Raw genomic sequence first — 20,069 nt, 5'->3', positions numbered from 1 at the left:
GTTCCCATCACCATGGGGATGTGGGCCTTCTGCTCTGAGGTCCCAATGTCTGGGTTGCTCACAGTTTCATGATGTGGGCTGTCTGGTGTTAGTTCACTCTGGCCTGGTTCCTCTAGCCTCTGTGCTCTGGGCCGCCTGCTGGGAGGTTCCAACTGCTGGATTCCTCACCTTTCTTATTTTTGGGCCCTCTGTTATGAGGCTCCTCCTGCCTGCCTCACTCCCAGCCCCTTGGTGATGGGTGTCCTATGGTTTGAAGCCGCATGTTCTGGGTTCCTCACCTTTAGATGATGTGGCCCTACTCATGTGAGGACACTCCTGCCTGGTTCCAATCCATTTGGTGATGTGGGCCCTCTGGTGCGAGTCTGATCCTGACTGGGTTCGTCACACTTCTCTGAGGTGGGCCCTCTGCTGTGAGGTCATTCGTGCCTGGTTGGCACACATCGCCTTGACGACATCAGCCCTCTGGTGGCAGTTGGAGCCTGCTGGGAGCCTCCTTCCCTTGGTGATGAGGGTCCTCTGGCGTCAGGCCCTAACTGCTGGTCGCCCAAAATTTTCTGATACGTTCTCAGTGGTGCGAGGACACTCCTACCAGAATTCCATCCCCATGGGGATGTGGGCCTCCTGCTCTGAGGTCCCAATGGCTGGGTTGCTCAGTTTCATGACATGGGCCCTCTTCTGTGAGTTCACTGTGGCCTGGATCCCATAGCCTCGGTGCTCTGGGCCGCCTGCTGGGAGGTTCCAACTGCTGGATTCCTCACGTTTTTATTCTATGTGCCCAGTGTTGTGAGGCTACTCCTGCCTGCCTCACTCCGAGGTCCTTGGTGATGTGGGTCCTCTGGTTTGAGGACACATGTGCTGAGTACCTCAGCTTTCGATGATGTGGCCCCACTGATGTGAAGACACTCCTGCCTGGTTCCCATCCCCTTGGTGATGTGGGCCCTCTGGTGAGAGTCTGATGTTGGCTGGGTTTCTCACCCTTCTGTGAGGTGGGACCTCTGCTGTGAGGTAACTCCTGCCTGGCATGCTCACGTTGCCTTGGCAATGTGAGCCCTCAGGTGGCAGTTGGAGCCTGCTGGGAATCTCCTCCCCTCAGTTATGAGAGCTCTGGATAAAACACATATGCCCTTTTTTGCCAAGTGCATTATTTTCCAAGTTCTGTCTCTTTTCCTATGCTTTAAGAGCTACTCCCGTGTACGTTCTGAAATCAGTTTCCAGCAATTCTGCCCCGCATTCAAGTCCTCTTCGCAGCCTTACTTCAGTATAATTTTGGATGATAGCTGTCATTTATAACTCCGCAGGTTTCTGAATTACAGTGCCCCTGAGCTCCTTTCTTCAACTCGCTTTCTTGTGAGCTGGCCGCAACACCGCAGGATCTCCTCAGGCCCTAATCTAGTTCCAGCATGGCACACGGAGCCTTTGGTTCATTTATCTTCCTGGTGGGAAATGAGAGTTAAATTTGCCCGTCCAGACACCTACAGATAGTCTCCCATTGTTTTTCCTTATTCCTGTTCATCTTCCGAAGAAATTGCAAACTGGGCCAAACAGGAGGTTAAAGGCACTGACTCTCCAAGTGGGGAGAGTGTTAGTAAAGCGATATTGAACCTGTACCGTAAACGAGGTTCTTGTAAACAGAGCCGTCCCAAACATTGGGGAGGCTGTGTCTTTTTGATTATTATTTCCCTAAGCAATACGACCATAAGTGGAAATGCACTAGGCTCTGTTGCTTCGTTTTTTGGATGTTTCAGGAAACACCATACACTTCTCCAGAGTGGCTGTTGGCAATTTACATCCCGCCCATCAGCATAACAAGGCTCCCAGTTTTCCATGGCCTGTCCTGCCTTTCTGGATTTTACACTTTTTTCAGATGGCCCTTTTGACCGGGGGGCAGTGAGACTTCATTGTAGTGCAGATTTCCTTTGCAAGCTTGCTTGGTTGGCCAAAAAGGGCGTATGCGTTTTTTCCTGAATATATTCCTGAATATATTCAGGAAAAAACGCATACGCCCTTTTTGGCCAAGTGCATCATTGTGGACGTTCTGCCTCTTTTCCTATGCTTTACATGCAATTCCAGTCTACCTCCTGAAATCGGTTTCCTGCAATTCTGCCCCGATTTCAACTCCTCTGGCAGCCTTACTTTAATATATTTTTGGAAGATGGCTGTCATTTATAACTCTGCAGGTTTGTGAATTACAGTGCCCCTGAGCTCCTTTCTTCAACTCGCTTTCTTGTGAGCTGGCCGCAACACCGCATGATTCCGTCTGGCCCTAGTGTGGTTTTGGAATGGCACGCTGAGCCTTTGGTTAATTCCTCTTCCTGGTGGGAAATGAGAGTTAAATTTGCCCGTCCGGACACCTCCACCTAGTCTCTCATTGGTTCTCCCTATTCCTGTTCATTTTCCACAGAAATTGCAAACTGGGCCAAACAGGAGGTTAAAGGCACTGACTCTCCAAGTAGGGAGAGTGTTAGTAAAGCATCTGGAATGTTGCACCCGAGTACCAGGGGACGAAAACTGAGACACATTTGAACACGTTTCCGGATCACACGGTGGATCATACTCTGGGTTCCACATGCATGTTTTAGCTGAAGGAAGAATCCCTTAAACCTGGAGAGTTGAGACCCATGGAATGGGTACCATGCAATATGACTTCAAAGGGTCTGCATTTGCTCACCGAACCTCACCAATCCTATCACTGCTGCGTTTATGACACTGTACACACGCTTGATTCTCTTTCGGAGACATATAAATCCATAGGTTTTAAGATTCTTACTAGTCAGGTATATTCTTAGGCGTTTAATATGGGGTGTTGAGTCCACTTCGTTGAGCAAGGAGTAGCTCTTGTCTATTACATATTTGGCTTATGGAACGGTATCTGTGCTAATTTCAATCTCTGGTTTTATGAAGCACCCCAACTCAACTTTCCCCTTAAGCAAGCATAAGTTGGTTTTCTACATTTGAGGCCCTGTTCTGTTTTGTAATTCAGTTCTTGTGTAGCCAAGTTTACATTCCGTGTAGTAGTGATATCTTATGATGTTTCTTTTTCTGTGTGACTTATTTCACTTAGAATCATCGTACCTGAATCCACTCATGATGCTGCTACAGGCTTGATGACATAGATTTCATTGTTGAGTGATATTGCATTGTACGTAAGTACCACAACTTCTTTATCCATTTTTCGCTTTCTGTGATATTGAACTTGTACTGTAAACGAGGTTCTTGTAAACAGAGCCGGCCCAAACTTTGGGGTGGCTGTGTCTTTTTGATTTTAATTTCCCTAAGCTATAGGACCATAAGTGGAAGTGACCTAGGATCTGTTGCTTGGTTTTTTGGATGTTTCAGGAAACACCATACACTTCTCCAGAGTGGCTGCTGGCAATTTACATCCCGCCCATCAGCATAACAAGGCTCCCAGTTCTCCATGGCCTGTCCTGCCTTTCTGGATTTTACACTTTTTTCAGATGGCCCTTTTGACCGGGGGGCAGTGAGACTTCTTTGTAGTGCAGATTTCCTTTGCAAGCTTGCTTGGTTGACCAAAAAGGGCGTATGCATTTTTTCCTGAATATATTCAGGAAAAAACGCATACGCCCTTTTTGGCCAAGTGCATCATTGTGGACGTTCTGCCTCTTTTCCTATGCTTTACATGCAATTCCAGTCTACCTCCTGAAATCGGTTTCCTGCAATTCTGCCCTGCTTTCAACTCCTCTTGGCAGCCTTCCTTCAATATATTTTTGGACGATAGCTGTCATTTATAACTCTGCAGGTTTGTGAATTACAGTGCCCCTGAGCCCCTTTCTTCAACTCGCTTTCTTCTGAGCTGGCCGCAACACCGCAGGATTGCTTCAGGCCCTAGTTTGGTTCCGGCATCGCATGCTGAGCCTTTGGTTAATTCCTCTTCCTGGTGGGAAATGAGAGTTAAATTTGCCTGTCCAGAGAGCTCCAGCTAGTCTCTCATTGGTTCTCCCTCTTCCTGTTCATCTTACGCAGAAATTGCAAACTGGGCCAAACAGGAGTTTAAAGGCACTGACTCTCCAAGTGGGGAGAGTGTTAGTAAAGCGTCTGGAATGTTGCACCCGAGTACCAGGGTACGAAAACTGAGACACATTTGAACACGTTTCCCGATCACACGGTGGATCATACTCTGGTTTCCACATGCATGTTTTAGCTGAAGGAAGAATCCCTTAAACATGGAGTTTTGAGACCCATGGAATGGGTACCATACAATATGACTTCAAAGGGTCTGCATTTGCTCACCGAACCTCACCAATCCTATCACTGCTGTGTTTATGCCGCTGTACACACCCTTGATTCTCTTTCGGAGACATATAAATCCATAAGTTTTAAGATTCTTACTAGTCAGGTATATTGTTAGGCGTTTAATATGGGGTGTTGAGTCCACTTCGTTGAGCAAGGAGTAGCTCTTGTCTATTACATATTTGGCTTATGGAACGGTATCTGTGCTAATTTCAATCTCTGGTTTTATGCAGCACCCCAACTCACCTTTCCCCTTAAGCAAGCATAAGTTGGTTTTCTACATTTGACACCCTGTTCTGTTTTGTAATTCAGTTCCTGTGTAGCCAAGTTTACATTCCTGTAGTAGTGATATCTTATGATGTTTCTTTTTATGTGTGATTTATTTCTCTTAGAATCATCATACCTGAATCCACTCATTATGATGTCACAGGCCTGATGACATAGATTTCATTGCTGAGTGATATTGCATTGTACGTAAGTACCACAATTTCTTTATCCATTTTTCGCTTTCTGCGATATTGAACCTGTACCGTAAATGAGGTTCTTGTAAACAGAGCCGTCCCAAACTTTGGGGAGGCTGTGTCTTTTTGATTATTATTTCCCTAAGCTATATGACCATAAGTGGAAATGCCCTAGGCTCTGTTGCTTGGTTTTTTGGATGTTTCAGGAAACACCATACACTTCTCCAGAGTGGCTGTTGGCAATTTACATCCCGCCCATCAGCATAACAAGGCTCCCAGTTCTCCATGGCCTGTCCTGCCTTTCTGGATTTTACACTTTTTTCAGATGGCCCTTTTGACCGGGGGGCAGTGAGACTTCATTGTAGTGCAGATTTCCTTTGCAAGCTTGCTTGGTTGGCCAAAAAGGGCGCATGCGTTTTTTCCTGAATATATTCAGGAAAAAACGCATACGCCCTTTTTGGCCAAGTGCATCATTGTGGACGTTCTGCCTCTTTTCCTATGCTTTACATGCAATTCCAGTCTACCTCCTGAAATCGGTTTCCTGCAATTCTGCCCCGCATTCAACTCCTCTTGGCAGCCTTACTTTAATATATTTTTGGAAGATGGCTGTCATTTATAACTCTGCAGGTTTGTGAATTACAGTGCCCCTGAGCTCCTTTCTTCAACTCGCTTTCTTTTGAACTGGCCGCAACACCGCAGGATTGCTTCAGGCCCTAGTGTGGTTCCGGAATGGCACGCTGAGCCTTTCGTTAATTCCTCTTCCTGGTGGGAAATGAGAGTTAAATTTGCCCGTCCGGACACCTCCACCTAGTCTCTCATTGGTTCTCCCTATTCCTGTTCATTTTCCACAGAAATTGCAAACTGGGCCAAACAGGAGGTTAAAGGCACTGACTCTCCAAGTGGGGAGAGTGTTAGTAAAGCATCTGGAATGTTGCACCCGAGTACCAGGGGACGAAAACTGAGACACATTTGAACACGTTTTCCGATCACACGGTGGATCATACTCTGGGTTCCACATGCATGTTTTAGCTGAAGGAAGAATCCCTTAAACCTGGAGAGTTGAGACCCATGGAATGGGTACCATGCAATATGACTTCAAAGGGTCTGCATTTGCTCACCGAACCTCACCAATCCTATCACTGCTGCGCTTATGCCACTGTACACACGCTTGATTCTCTTTCGGAGACATATAAATCCATAGGTTTTAAGATTCTTACTAGTCAGGTATATTCTTAGGCGTTTAATATGGGGTGTTGAGTCCACTTCGTTGAGCAAGGAGTAGCTCTTGTCTATTACATATTTGGCTTATGGAACGGTATCTGTGCTAATTTCAATCTCTGGTTTTATGAAGCACCCCAACTCACCTTTCCCCTTAAGCAAGCATAAGTTGGTTTTCTACATTTGAGGCCCTGTTCTGTTTTGTAATTCAGTTCTTGTGTAGCCAAGTTTACATTCCGTGTAGTAGTGATATCTTATGATGTTTCTTTTTCTGTGTGACTTATTTCACTTAGAATCATCGTACCTGAATCCACTCATTATGCTGCTACGGGCCTGATGAAATAGATTTCATTGCTGAGTGATATTGCATTGTACGTAAGTACCACAACTTCTTTATCCATTTTTCGCTTTCTGTGATATTGAACTCATACCGTAAACGAGGTTCTTGTAAACAGAGCCCGCCGAAACTTTGGGGTGACTGTGTCTTTTTGATTTTAATTTCCCTAAGCTATAGGACCATAAGTGGAAGTGCCCTAGGCTCTGTTGCTTTGTTTTTTGGATGTTTCAGGAAACACCATACACTTCTCCAGAGTGGCTGCTGGCAATTTACATCCCGCCCATCAGCATAACAAGGCTCCCAGTTCTCCATGGCCTGTCCTGCCTTTCTGGATTTTACACTTTTTTCAGAAGGCCTTTTGACCGGGGGGCAGTGAGACTTCATTGTAGTGCAAATTTCCTTTGCAAGCTGCTTGGTTGGCCAGAAAGGGCCTATGCGTTTCTTCCTGAATATATTCAGGAAAGTACGCATACACCCTTTTTGGCCAAGTGCATCATTGTCGACGTTCTGAGTCTTTTCATATGTTTTCAGTGCAATTCCAGTCTCCCTCCTGAAATCGGTTTCCTGCAGTTCTGCCTTGCTCTCAGTGCCTCTTCATAGCCTTACCTCAATATACTTTTGGAAAATAGTTGGCCTTTATAACTCTGCAGGTTTTTGAATTGCAGTGGCCATTAGCTCCATTTTTCAGCTCTTATTTTTGTGATCTTGCCTCATATCCACAGGATTTCTTCAGGCCGTATTCTTCTTCTGGGGCGCCTTGCTCTGCCTTTGGTTAATTCTTCTTCCTGATGTGAAATTAGAGTGACATGTGCCCATTGAAACCGCTACAGCTATTTTCTCACTGGTTCCCCCTATTCCCATTCATCCTCCGCACTAACTGCAGACTGTGCGATACCGGAACTTAAAGGCATTGACTCTCCATGTGGAGATGTTGTTAGTAAAGTGGCTGGAATGTTGATCCGGAGCCCCAGGAGAGGAAAATGAGGTGCATTTTAGAAACCTTTCCCGATCATATGGTATACCATCTGCTGGATTTCCCATGCATGGTTTAGCTGTAGGAAGATTCCCTTCAACTTGGAGTGTTGGGACCCTTGGAATAAGTAGCATGAAGTATTGCATTAAACTTTCGGCAGTTGCTCACCAAAGCTCACCAATCTTTTCAGCCCCAAGTGTCCAGCCTTATGTCTTATCCAGCTGTGGGTTTATATGTGGTCATTCCAGGTTGCATCACAGCCCCTGAGCGAATTTTGTAAGAATTTTTCTCTCTTTCATTGTTTCTGCGTTTTGGTTTTAAAATTTATTTCTATAATGGGGTTTAGCTCATTTTCACTGCTGTGTTTGTGCCGCTCTGCGCCCACTTGATTCCCTTATGGAGATATATCAATACATGGGTTTTAAGATTCTTATTACTCAGATATATTTCTCTGCGGTGTATAGGGTGTGTTGAGGCCAGTTCATTGAGCGAGGTGTAGATCTTGTCTGATACCTATTTGGTTTATTGAACGGTATCTGTGCTAATTTCAAACTCTGGTTTTATGCATCACCCCACCTCTCCTTTCCCCTTAAGCTGACATAAGTGTGTTTTCTAAATGTGAGACACTGTTCTGTTTTGTAATTCATTTTTTGTGCAGCCATATTTATCCTCCCTCTATAAGTGATATCTTATGATATGTTTCTTTTTCTGTTTGACTTATTTCAAGTAGTATTATCGGACCTCAATCCACTCTTTATCCTTCTACTAGCCTTATTACATTGATTTCATGGTGAAGAGATATTCCATTGTACATAAGTACCACATTTTCTTTATCCATTGTTCTCTTTCCTGGGATATTTAAGGTGTACTGAAGTTGAGGTTCTTGTAAACAGAGTAGCCCTAAACTGTGGTGTGCTTGTGTCTTGTTGATTTTTAGACTTCCCTAGATATACTCCCATGATTGGAAGTGCCCTATGCTCTGTCGCTCTGTGTTTTAGATGATTTAGGAACCACCATACACTTCTCCAGAGTGGCTCTCGGCAGTTCACACACTGTCCATCAGCGTATAAAGGCTCCCTGTTCTCCATGGCCTGTCCTGCATTTCTGGTTTTTACAATTTTTTCGGATGGCCCTTTTGACCGGTGGGAAATGAGACTTCTTTGTTGTGCACATTTGCATTGCTTGCTTGCTTGGTTGCCCATAAAGTGCGTATGCGTTTTTTCCTGGATATATTCAGGAAAAAACGCATACTCCCTTTTGGGCCAACTGCATCATTGTCGAAATTCTGCCGCTTTTCATGTGCTTTAAAGGCGAGTCCAATCTATCTCTTGAAATCTGTTTCTTGCAATTCTGTCTTGCATTCAGATCCTCTTCTTTGCCTTACCTCAACATATTTTTGGACGTTAGTTTTCATTTATAACTCTGCAGGTTTGTGAATTGCAGTGACCCTGAGCTCCATTTTTTAAGTTGCTCTTTTGTGAGCTGGCCTCAAAACCGCAGGATTGCTTCAGGCCCTATTTTGGCTCCGGCGAGGCGGGCTGAGCCTTTTTTTAATTCTTATTCTTAATGGGAAATTAGAGTGACATGTGCCCGTCCAAACCCCTACAACTATTCTCTCATTGGTTCCCCCTGTTCCCGTTCATCCTCCTCACAATTTGCAAAATGTGTGAAACAGAAGTTTAAATGTGCTGATTCTCTAAGTGGGGAGATTCTAAGTAACGTGGCTGGAATGATGAACAGGAGCACCAGGAGAGGATAAATGAGGTGCATTTTAGACACATCTCCCGATCACATGGTGTACAGTCCTCTGGGTTTTCCATGCATGTTTTAGCTGTAGGAAGATTCCTTGAACCTGCAGATTTGGGACCCATTGAATGGGTACCAGGTAGTATTACTTTAAAGGGTGTGCATTTCCTCACTCAACCTCACATTTCTCTTAGTGCGAACAGTTTCCAGCCTTATGTCTCATCCTGCTGTGGGTCTAGATGTGTTCAATCCATGTTGCATCACCGTCCCTGAGGAAAAGTTGTAAGAGGTTTTCTCTGTCTCTCTGTCGTTTATTTTTTTCAATTTATTACTATGTTGTTTACAGCTGATTTTCAAAGCTCTGTTTCTTGCTGCTGTACATCCACTTAATTCACGTACAGAGAGACATCAATAATTTCTTTTTCAGATTCTTACCAGTCATAGATATTCTTTTCCGGTGACTTGAGTGTGCTGAGTGCAGTTCTTTTAGCTACCGTGTAGGCCTTGTTGATTATCAGTTTGGTATTTGGAATGGTATCTTTGCTAATTTCAACCTCCTGGATGATGCCTCACCCCTCCCCACCTTTCCCGTTTAGCAGCCTTATGCGTGTTTTCTACATATTTATGTCACTTAGAATGATCATACGTAACTCCTCCGGAGTTGTTACAACTGGCCATATTTCATTGATTTCCAGGCTGAGTAATATTCCACTCTACATAAGTACCACATCTCTATCCATTTTTTCCCTCCAGAGACATTTAAGTTATATCCTAGTCGAGGATCTTTTAAACAGAGAGGCAGTAAACATTGGGGTGCCTGTGTCCTCTCGATTTTTGTTTTTCCCTAGATATACGCCCATGAGTGCAAGTGCCCTATGCTCTGTAGCTCATTTTTTAGATGCTTTAGTAAACACAATACACTTCTCCAGAATGGCCATTGGCAATATAATTTCCACTATAAGCCTCACAGAGCTCCCTCTTCTCCTTGCCCTGTCCTGCATTTCTGGCGTTTACACTTTATGAGGATGGCTCTTCTGACTGATGTGAAGTGATATCTTTTGTAGTATTGATTTCCAGTGCCCACCTGTTTGGTTGGCTAAAAAAGTGTATGCCCTTTTCTTGAATATATACAGAAAAAAACGCATACAGCCTTTTTGGCCAACTGCAATGTTGGCAATGTTCAGCCCCTTTTCTTGTGCTTAATGGCGAGTCCTTTCTACCTCCTCAAATCCCTTTCCTGCCATTCTCCCTTGCTTGCCAATCCTTTTCTTTGACTTTCCTCAAGACATTTTTCAGTGATAGATATTTTCAACTCTGCAGTTTCGTGAATTTTACTGCCCCTGAGTTCCATTGTTCAACTTGTGTTTATGGGAACTGGCCACAAAGCAGTGGGATTTCCTCAAGCCCTATACTGTTTCCATGGGCAACCCTAGCCTTTGGTCAATTCATCTTCCTGATTGGAAATTAGAGTGACATGTGCCTGTCTGAACACCTAGGACTTGTCTCTCATTGTTCCTCATCCTTCCGCTTCATCCTCTGGACAAATTCCAAACTGTACGCAACAGGATGTTGACAGTGTTGACATCTCCAAGTGGGGAGACTGTTAGTAAAGACGCTGGAGGGGTGAACCCGAGCACCAGGAGATGAGGAGATGAGATGCCTTTTCCAAACTCTTCCCGATCAGACGGTATACCATCCTCTGGATGTGACAGACATGTTTTAGCAGTAGGAAGAGTCCCATTCATGTAAGGAGAACACCAGGGCTTTTTCAAAATCAGTGTCTCCCCGAAACCCAAACTGGGGAGTTTTTTAAGCTACGGCTACACATATGTTCATTAAGGGCCTTGGGAAGTAGGCAGAGTGCAAACTTTAGATGACTGAAGTCTTCAGGGTCAGAAGCACTCACCACCGGCTTCCCTTAGGTTACACTTTAACTGTCATTGATAGATGATGTCAATAAAAATATCTGTTCTTTTTCCGATTATTTCCCCTTATAGGTTATTGCACAATATTGAGTGTAGTTCCCTGTGCTATACAGTAGTTCCTTGTTGATGATCTATTTTATACATAGCAGTGTGTATGTGTTAATTCCAAACTGTTAATTTATCCCTCCTCCCACCTTTCCCCTTTGGTAATAATAAATTATAAGATTTTATACTTCTCAGAAATGGGGGAGCTGAAAGAGAGGTATCATTTTCAATGGAAAAGCATTTAAAACAAGATTGAAGCTTTAACCAAGATTATTAGATGTACATCCTTGGAAAGAAATCACTTCATTTCTCTAATATTGACCTGACAAATAGGACAAACCTTCTCACTGAACTTGCTTATAATAAAGTGATGGAAATATCAAATGGAAGTGTTAGAAACATCTTATTTTACCCGAGCCTTATAAACTGTTCTATGTTAACTACAGTTTGGCTCACACATCTGTTCATTGAAGTTACAATAGTCTCAATTTCTGTTACTGATCCTCCAGAGTGGACCCCAACAAGGGTCCCCCTGCCCAGTGTCATTGGGGCCAACAGATCGAGACTGAGTTTGGTTCCCAAGCAAAGGAAACTTTATATTTTCATCAGAGAATGGAGAGGTGAGAGCATGCACTACCCCGTGGGCTGTGGGCTGGGCTGCTGTGTAGAGATCCTGTCAGAGTCAGTGGGAGGGAGGGGGCGGAGCTCTCAAGGGCCGGGTTGGCTGCAGCTCAGGCTCTATATCTCGGAGTCTGCACTGGGCCCCAGGAGCTGAGGTGTCGACCCAGCCATTCTGCACCAGGAAATCTGGTCTGAAGTGCCGGGTGTGGAACCTCTGCATGCGGGACCCTAGGAGCACGTGAAATTAGACAAAGCACAAAGGATAAAAAAGGTCAGACTTGACTTTATTGCCCACATTCTATTTTTATCTCCCAGGGATTTTTAATGGGCCTTGCTGGGGACAAAACCCTCCTCTGCCTTTTGTCCCGTTCCTCATTCTTGGAGTGCTGAGGGTGCAGACCCTTCTTCTGTAACTGCTGAGTGCTGAGTTGGGAGCCCTCATACCAGGGGACGAGGGTCAGAACTTCTCCCCAGCAGCCTCCAGGTGACGTTGATTGGCCCCAGGACCCCTGCCTCCCTGCTCGTCCGCCTGAGCACCAGCATTGGAAGTGTTATAGATTCTAATGACCTTTAAGGGTCCAGGAAAGAGATGTGCAGAGACGCTGTGGGGGCCGGTTTCACCCCGCCCCACATTTGTTCGGCCACCTTAGGCTGACCGTTTCTGCCAGCCTAGATGCTCTGACCAGTAGTCTGCTCTTTCTTCAATTAGGCCCCTGAATTAATGTAAAAACAGCACCAGGTGTCAGAGCCCTGCCCGCTCAACTCCCAGACAGTCCAGGGTCAGTGGTGATCAAGGACCATGATGGCCACTGAGTCAACAGCCTTTTGAAGTAAACAGGAGTCCAGCCGGTCTTATTGGCCACCATCATCACGGTGTCTGTAGGCTTTTCTATGGTGACAGTGTGATATACGGTTGCCCCGCCAAGATTATTAGCTCCCCTCCGGGTGCAGGAAGTCTTGCAAGCAGTAGTCTACTCCTTCGGGACACACTATTGTTGTTTTATGAGAGAAACTCCAGGTCAAGTGATGTTCACACGAGTCGTCATGGTGCCCTGTTGCCCCCGGTTATCTCTCTGGATGTTGGAGTTGGAGGGCCTCCTCACTCGAGGTCGGTGTGCCCACGGAGCGAACCCTGCAACTTCAGGGCATGGTTGGTGATTAGGATCACCACGTGGGGTCCTTTTCCCTTAGGAGGGAGGTGGCCTTTTGGGCTGCTGATTTCCAGGTTTTTAGATACCGCCAGTATCTTGGCCAGATGTGGCAGTGGGCCAAGCCCCTTGGTGACTGTAGTTTATCCTACCTGGATGGCATTCTTGCGTTGTTCCATTTCAAGTGGTCCCAGTTTTTGCACTAATTCTCCAATGGTGATTCACCTTTCACCGGGAATGGAAAGGTCAAAGGGTTTAGCTCAATTAGGGAGTTCCAGGGCAAGGGTCTGAATTGACTGCTCTTTCCATTCTTGAAAGGCCACTTCTGGATTCTGTTCAAAAGGATCATCATCTTTTCCTTTCAGTGTTTCATATAGAGGCCCAGCTAGTAGACTGTAGTTAGGGATCCAGAAGCAGCAAACCCTGGCCTCCCCAGGAACCCCTAAGCTGTCTTCTAGTTTTAGAAAGGGGTAAGGCTGCAAATGGTTTCTTCCCTTTCCTGGGATGGGCTTCTCTGACCTTGTGTGAGAATGAAGCCCAGGCAGGTCACCGCAGTCTGTGATATTTGAGCTTTTTCTTGGACAACTTCTATCCTTTATTGGCTTGGTAGTTCAGAGGCCTCCTTAGTAGGGCTGGCGATCAGAATGTCGTCTGCATATTGAAGGAGGGTTTCCTTTTCCAGAGGTAGAACTTTTCGGTCGTTAGCTAAGCTTTCCCCAAAGATGGTGTGGGAATTTTTGAACCCTTGGGGCAAGACGGCCCGGAAGTATTGTTTTAGTTGTATGTTGAGTCCTGCCACTCACAAGCCAAAATTTCTTGTGACTCTGGGACTAATGGAATACAAAAGAAGGCATCATTGAAGACTAATACAGAATACCATGTCCTGGTGGTTGGTAGAATGACCAGCAGGGTGTAGGAATCAGGAGCAACTGGAGGTATATCCTCGGTGGCTTCACTGACTGTCCTGACATCCTTTACCAGGTCCCCAGCAGCCCATGGGGCTCTCGTGGTCAGGCCAATCCCAGGATATGGAGCTCTCCTGGGCAGGTACCCCACCCCCAACCCAGCCCACGGGGCTCTCATGGTCAGGCCCCTCCCAGGATACAGAGCTACCCTTGCAGGTACCGTGGCAGGGCTGGGCACACAGGAACCGTGCACATAGCCCTCATTGAAGAGCACCCCCAGCTCACCTGTCGCTCAGAGCTGACACAGAGCACCTCAGAGCAGGACTTGAACTAACAAACAGCAGCTCCGACAGGTCTGTGACCCTGGGCGTCACTCTGTGTGGCCTCCCTCCACCTGGTCTTCCAGAGACTTCCACTGCACCCAGGGCACCAGGCCTCTGTCTCCAACCACCACCCACCCCTCCTCTCCCTGACTACTGGGTTCCTCTCATTAGGAGAGGGTTTTCTTGAAGTTGTCTCCCACTCATGGGCCAGATAAAATGATTAGAAAACAAGCCAAAGCTGCAGCCCCTTGTCTATCCTGACTCTCAGGAGCCCACACCTGTTCCTTGGACCTGGCCGGTTCAGCAAGTTCCATTTTCTGCAACTGTGAGCCCCTGAGGGGTGATGATTGGCTACCTGGGCAGCCTTACCATGCCGGCCAGCCCTCCCCAGGTGTGCCTGGGTTGAGATCAATATAAATACCACTCCAGGCAGCAAAAGCCCCTGCAGCTGTGCCTGACGCCATTTTCTCTGCCCTGTCAGCAGTCTCGGGGCTGGGCTGGTGGGAGGGAGTGAGAGGCCACAGCTTTGTGGGTGGCCCAGTGTGAGTGGGGCTCTGCTGGACTTTCTGCAGCAGTTGCCAGGCTGCCACCTGCTAAAGAAGAGGATGTGTCACCCATACCTGCTGCTGGAATTTCTCCCTGGGCAGAGGTGAGGAAGGAAAAAAGCAGTGGGGGCAGGGACAGGACGGGTATCTCAGGCAGGGAAATGGAAATCTTCCAGAAGAGCACCCAGGGCCAGGACCATCCTGGCTGGCCTGCAGGCACCAAGTCAGCTGGCATGCTGTCACTCGTGTGGCTCCATGGCCCTTCCTCTAGGCTTTCAAGTCCTTGTATATATTCAGGTGTTTTACCTGGGAAGGGCGGGAACAGTTCAGCAGCAACTGGCCTGGGGCTCAGCTCACGTTTACTCACAGATGCCTCGGCACGGTGCCCCAGCTTTGCAATGAGGACGCTTGTTGTGTGGGGGCTGCTGGCTGAATGGGAGACGATTCCCCACCACTGACCAACTTCAGAATTGTTTACAACTGGAGCAAGTGCCCTGATACGGTTTTCCTCTGAGTAACTGGTGGGTTCTGTTTTTTTTTTTCTCTTCTTTGTTTTTGGTTCAAGGTAGATTTTATTCCTCTTTTTTGTATTTACAGATATAAGCATGGAAATAATTTATTCATATAAATACATGTATGTGAAGGGAATAATTGTTTTTTCTGTTTTATTTTTTTAAATTTTATTTCTTTTAATTTTGAATTTTATTTTATATTTTTATACAGCAGGTTCTCATTGGTTATCTATTTTATACATATAAATGTTTACATGCCAATCCCAATCTCTCAACTCCTCCCACCACCACCCCTCCAAGAGCTTTCCCCCCTTGTTGTCCATACGATTGTTGTCTACATCTGTTGCTCTATTTATGCCTTGCAAAACGGTTAATCTGTACAGTTTTTCTAGGTTCCACATATATGCATGAATATACAAGATTTGTTTTTCTCTTTCTGACTTACTTCACTCTGTATGACAGTCTCTAGATCCATCGACGTCTCTACAAATGACCCAATTTCATTCCTTTCATGGCTTAGTAATATTCCATTTTATATATGTACCACAGCTTTATGCATTCGTCTGTCTGTGGGCATTTAGGTTGCTTCCATTACCTCGATATTGTAAATAGTGATGCAATGAACATTGCGGTGAATGTCTCTTTTTGATTTATGGTTTTGTCTGAGTATATGTCCAGTCCTGGGATTGCTGTATCATATGGTAATTCTATTATTAGTTTCTTAAGAAACTCCATATTGTTCTCCATAGTGACTGTATCAATTTATATTCCCAACAATAGTGGAAGAGGCTTCCTTTTCTCCACACCCTTTCCAGCATTTGTTGTTTGTAGATTTTCAGATGATGCCCATTCTAACAGGTGTGAGGTGATACCTCATTGTTGAGTCCATTTCGTTGAGCAAGGGGTAGGTCTTGTCTATTACATATTTGGCTTATGGAACGGTATCTGTGCTAATTTCAAACTCTGGTTTTATGCAGCACCCCAACTCACCTTTCCCCTTAAGCAAGCATAAGTTGGTTTTCTAAACTTGAGACCCTGTTCTGTTTTGTAATTCAGTTCATGTGTAGCCAAGTTTACATTCCGTGCATTAGTGATACCTTATGATGTTTCTTTTTCTGTGTGACTTATTTCACTTAGAATCATCATGCCTCAATCCACTCATTATGCTGGTACAGGCCTGGTGACACAGATTTCATTGCTGAGTGGTATTCTGTTGTACATAAGTACCGCAACTTCTTTATCAATTATTTGTTCTCTGGGATATTTAACCTGTACTGTAGAAGAGGCTCCTGTAAACAGAGCCATTGTAAATTTTGGGGTGGCTGTGTCTTTTTGATTTTAATTTCCCTAAGCTATAGGACCATAAGTGGAAATGCCCTAGACTCTGTTGCTTTGTTTTTCAGATGTATCAGGAAACACCATACACTTCTCCAGAGTGGCTGTTGGCAATGTACATCCCGCCCATCAGCATAACAAGGCTCCTTTTTCCCCATGGCCTGTCTTGCCTTTCTGGATTTTACACTTTTCTCAGATGGCCCTTTAGACCGGGGGGAAGTGACACTTCATAGTAGTTCGGATTTCCATTGCAAGCTTGCTTGGTTTGCCAAAAAGGGCGTATGTGTTTTTTCCTGAATATATTCAGGAACAAACTCATACGCCCTTTGTTGCCAAGTGCATCATTGTCGATGTTCTGCCTCTTTTCCTATGCTTTAAATGCAAATCCAGTCTACCTCCTGAAATCGGTTTCCTGCAATTCTGCCCCGCTTTCAAGTCCTCTTCGCAGCCTTACTTCAATATATTTTTGGACGTTATCTGTCATTTATAACTCTGCAGGTTTGTGAATTACAGGGCCCCTGAGCTCCTTTCTTCAACTCGCTTTCTTGTGAGCTGGCCGCAAACCCGCAAGACTGCTTCAGGCCCTAATCTGCTTCTGGCAGGGCACGCTGAGCCTTTGGTTAATTCCTCTTCCTGGTGGGAAATGAGTGTTAAATATGCCCGTCCAGACACCTACCTCACTCTCAACCCCTTGGTGATGTGGGTCCTCTGGTTTGTGGCCACTTTTGCTGGGTTCCTCACCTTTCGATGATGTGGCCCCACTAGTGTGAGGACACTCCTGCTTGGTTCTCATCCACGTGGTTATGTGGACCCCCTGGTGAGAGTCTGTTCCTGGCTTTGTTCCTCACCCACCTGTGAGGGAGACCCTCTGCTGATAGGTCACTCCTGCATGGCTGGCACACATTGCCTTGGTGAAGTCAGCCATGTGGTGGCAGTTGGAGCGTGCTGGGAATCTCTTCCCCCCGGTGATGAGAGCCCTCTTGCGTCAGGCCCTAACTGCTGGGCTCACCAACTTTTCTTAGTGAGCCCAGTGATGCTTTGGCACTCCTCTTAGGATCCCATCTCCATGGGGATGTGGGCCTTCTGCTCTGAGGTCCCAACGGCTGGGTTGTTCACATTTTCATGATGTGGGCTCTCTGGTGTTAGTTCACAGAAGCCTGGATCCCATAGCCTCTGTGCTCTTGGCCGCCTGCTGGGAGGTTCCAACTGCTGGATTCCTCACTTTTTTAATTTTTTGGGCCCTCTGTTGTGAGGATCCTCCTGCCTGCCTCACTCCCAGCCCCTTCGTGATGTGTGTCGTCTGGTTTGAGGCCACATGTGCTGGGTTCCTCACCTTTCGATGATGTGGGACCAATGGTCTTAGGAGACTCCTGCCTGGTTCACATCCCCTTGGTGATGTGGGCCCTCTGTTGAGAGTCTGATCCTGGCTGGGTTCCTAACCCATCTGTGAGGTGGGCCGTCTGCTGTGAGGTCACTCCTGCCTGGCTTGCTCACCTCGCCTTGTGGACATGAGCCCTCTGGTGGCACTTGGAGCCTGCTGGGAGCCTCCTCTCCTCGGTGATGAGGGCCCTCTGGCATCAGGCCCTAACTGCTGGGCTCCCTACATTTTGTGATGTGCGCCCAGTGGTGCGAGGACACTCCAGCCAGGTTCACATCCCCATTGGGGTGTGGGCCTTCTGCTCTGAGGTCCCAAAGCCTGGGTTGCTCACAGTTTCATGATGTGGGCTCTCTGCTGTTAGTTCACTCCTGCCTGTATCCCATAGCTTCTGTGCTCTGGGCCGCCTGCTAGGAGGTTCCAACTGCTGGATTCCTCACCTTTCTTATTCTTTGGGCCCTCTGTTTTTAGGCTACTCCTGCCTGCCTCACTCCCATTCCCTTTGTGATATGTGTCCTCTGATTTGAGGCCACATGTGCTGGGTTCTGCACCTTTCGATGATGTGACCCCACTGGAGGGAAGACAGTCCTGACTGGTTCCCATCCCCTTGCTGATGTGGGCCCTCAGGTGAGAGTCTGATCCTGGCTGGGTTCCTCACCCTTCTGTGAGGTGGGCCCTCTGCTGTGAGGTCAATCATGCCTGTCTGGCACATGTCACCTTGGCGACGTGGGCCCTCTGGTGGCAGTTGGAGTGTGCTGGGATCCTCCTCCCCTCGGTGATGAGGGCCCTCTTGCCTTAGACCATAACTGCTGGGCTCCCCACATTTTCTGATGTGCGCCAAGTGAGTGAGGAGACTCTTGCCAGGTTCCCATCCCCATGGTGATATGGGCCTTCTGCTCTGAGGTCAAAACGGCTGGCTTGCTCACAGTACCATGATGTGGGCCCTCTGCTGTGAGTTCACTCCGGCAAGGATCCCTTATCATCGGTGCTCTGAGCCGCCTGCTGGGAGGTTCCAACTGCTGGATTCCTCAACTTTTTTATTCTATGTGCCCTCTGTTGTGAGGCTCCTCCTGCCTGCCTCACTGCCAGCCCCTTGGTGATGACTGTCCTATGGCTTGAGGCCACATGTGCTGCGTTCCTCACCTTTCGATGATGTGACCCCACTCGTGTGAGGACACTCCTGCCTGGTTCCCATCCCCTTGGTGAGGTGGGCCCTCTGGCGAGAGTCTAATCCTGGCTGGGTTCCTCAACGTTCTGTGAGGTAGGCCCTCTGCTGTGAGGTCACTCCTGCCTGGCTGGCACACGTCACCTTGGAGACGTGAGCCCTCTGGTGGCAGTTGGAGCGTGCAGGGCGCCTCCTCCTCTCGGTGATGACGGCCCTCTGGCGTCAGGCCCTAAATGGTGGGCTCCCCACATTTTCTGATGTGCGCCCAGTGGTGCGAGGACACTCCAGCCAGGTTCCCATTCCCATGGGGATGTGGTCCTTCTGCGCTGAGGTCTCAACTCCTGGGTTGCTCACAGTTTTGTGATGTGGGCCCTCTGCTGTGAGTTCACTGTGGCCTGGATCCCATAGCCTCGGTGTTCTGGGCCGCCTGCTGGAAGGTCTAAATGCTGGAATCCTCACGTTTTTTATATTATGTGCCCTGTGTTGTGAGGTTACTCCTGCCTGCCTCACTCCAAGGCCCTTGGTGATGTGGGTCCTCTGGTTTGAGGACACATGTGTTGGGTTCCTCACCTTAAGATGATGAGGCCCCACTGGTGTGAGGATAATCCTGACTGGGTCCCATCCCCTTTGTGATGTGGGCGCTCTGGTGAGAGTCTGATCCTGGCTGGGTTCCTCACCCATCTGTGAGGTGGGCCCTCTACTATCAGGTAACTCTTGCCTGGGTTGCTCACCTCGCCTTGTTGACATGAGCCCTCTGGTGGCAATTGGACCCTGCTGGGAGCCTCCTCAGCTCTGTGATGAGGGCCCTCTGACGTCAGGCCCTAACTGCTGGGCTCCCCAACTTTTCTTAGTGAGCCCAGTGTTGCTCAAGCACTCATCTTAGGTTCCCATCCCCATGGGGATGTGGGCCTTCTGCTCTGAGGTTCCAACGGCTGGGTTGATCACAATTTCATGATGTGGGCTCTCTGGTGTTAGTTCACTGTGGCCTGGATCCCATAGCCTCTGTGGTCTTGGCTGCCTGCTGGGAGGTTCCAACTGCTCGATTCCTCAACTTTTGTATTCTATGGGTCCTGTGTTGTGATGCTCCTCCTGCCTGCCTCACTCGCAACCCCTTCGTGATGTGGGTCTTCTGGTTTGAGGCCACATGTGCTGGGTTAGGCAACTTTCAATGATGTGGCCCCACTGGT

This window comes from Leucopleurus acutus (genome assembly GCF_964270905.1).
Source record: "Leucopleurus acutus genome assembly, chromosome: 4".
Classification (NCBI taxonomy): Eukaryota; Metazoa; Chordata; class Mammalia; order Artiodactyla; family Delphinidae; genus Leucopleurus; species Leucopleurus acutus.
The sequence above is the reverse complement of the archived record's forward strand: the minus strand, read 5'-3'. Positions refer to the sequence as shown.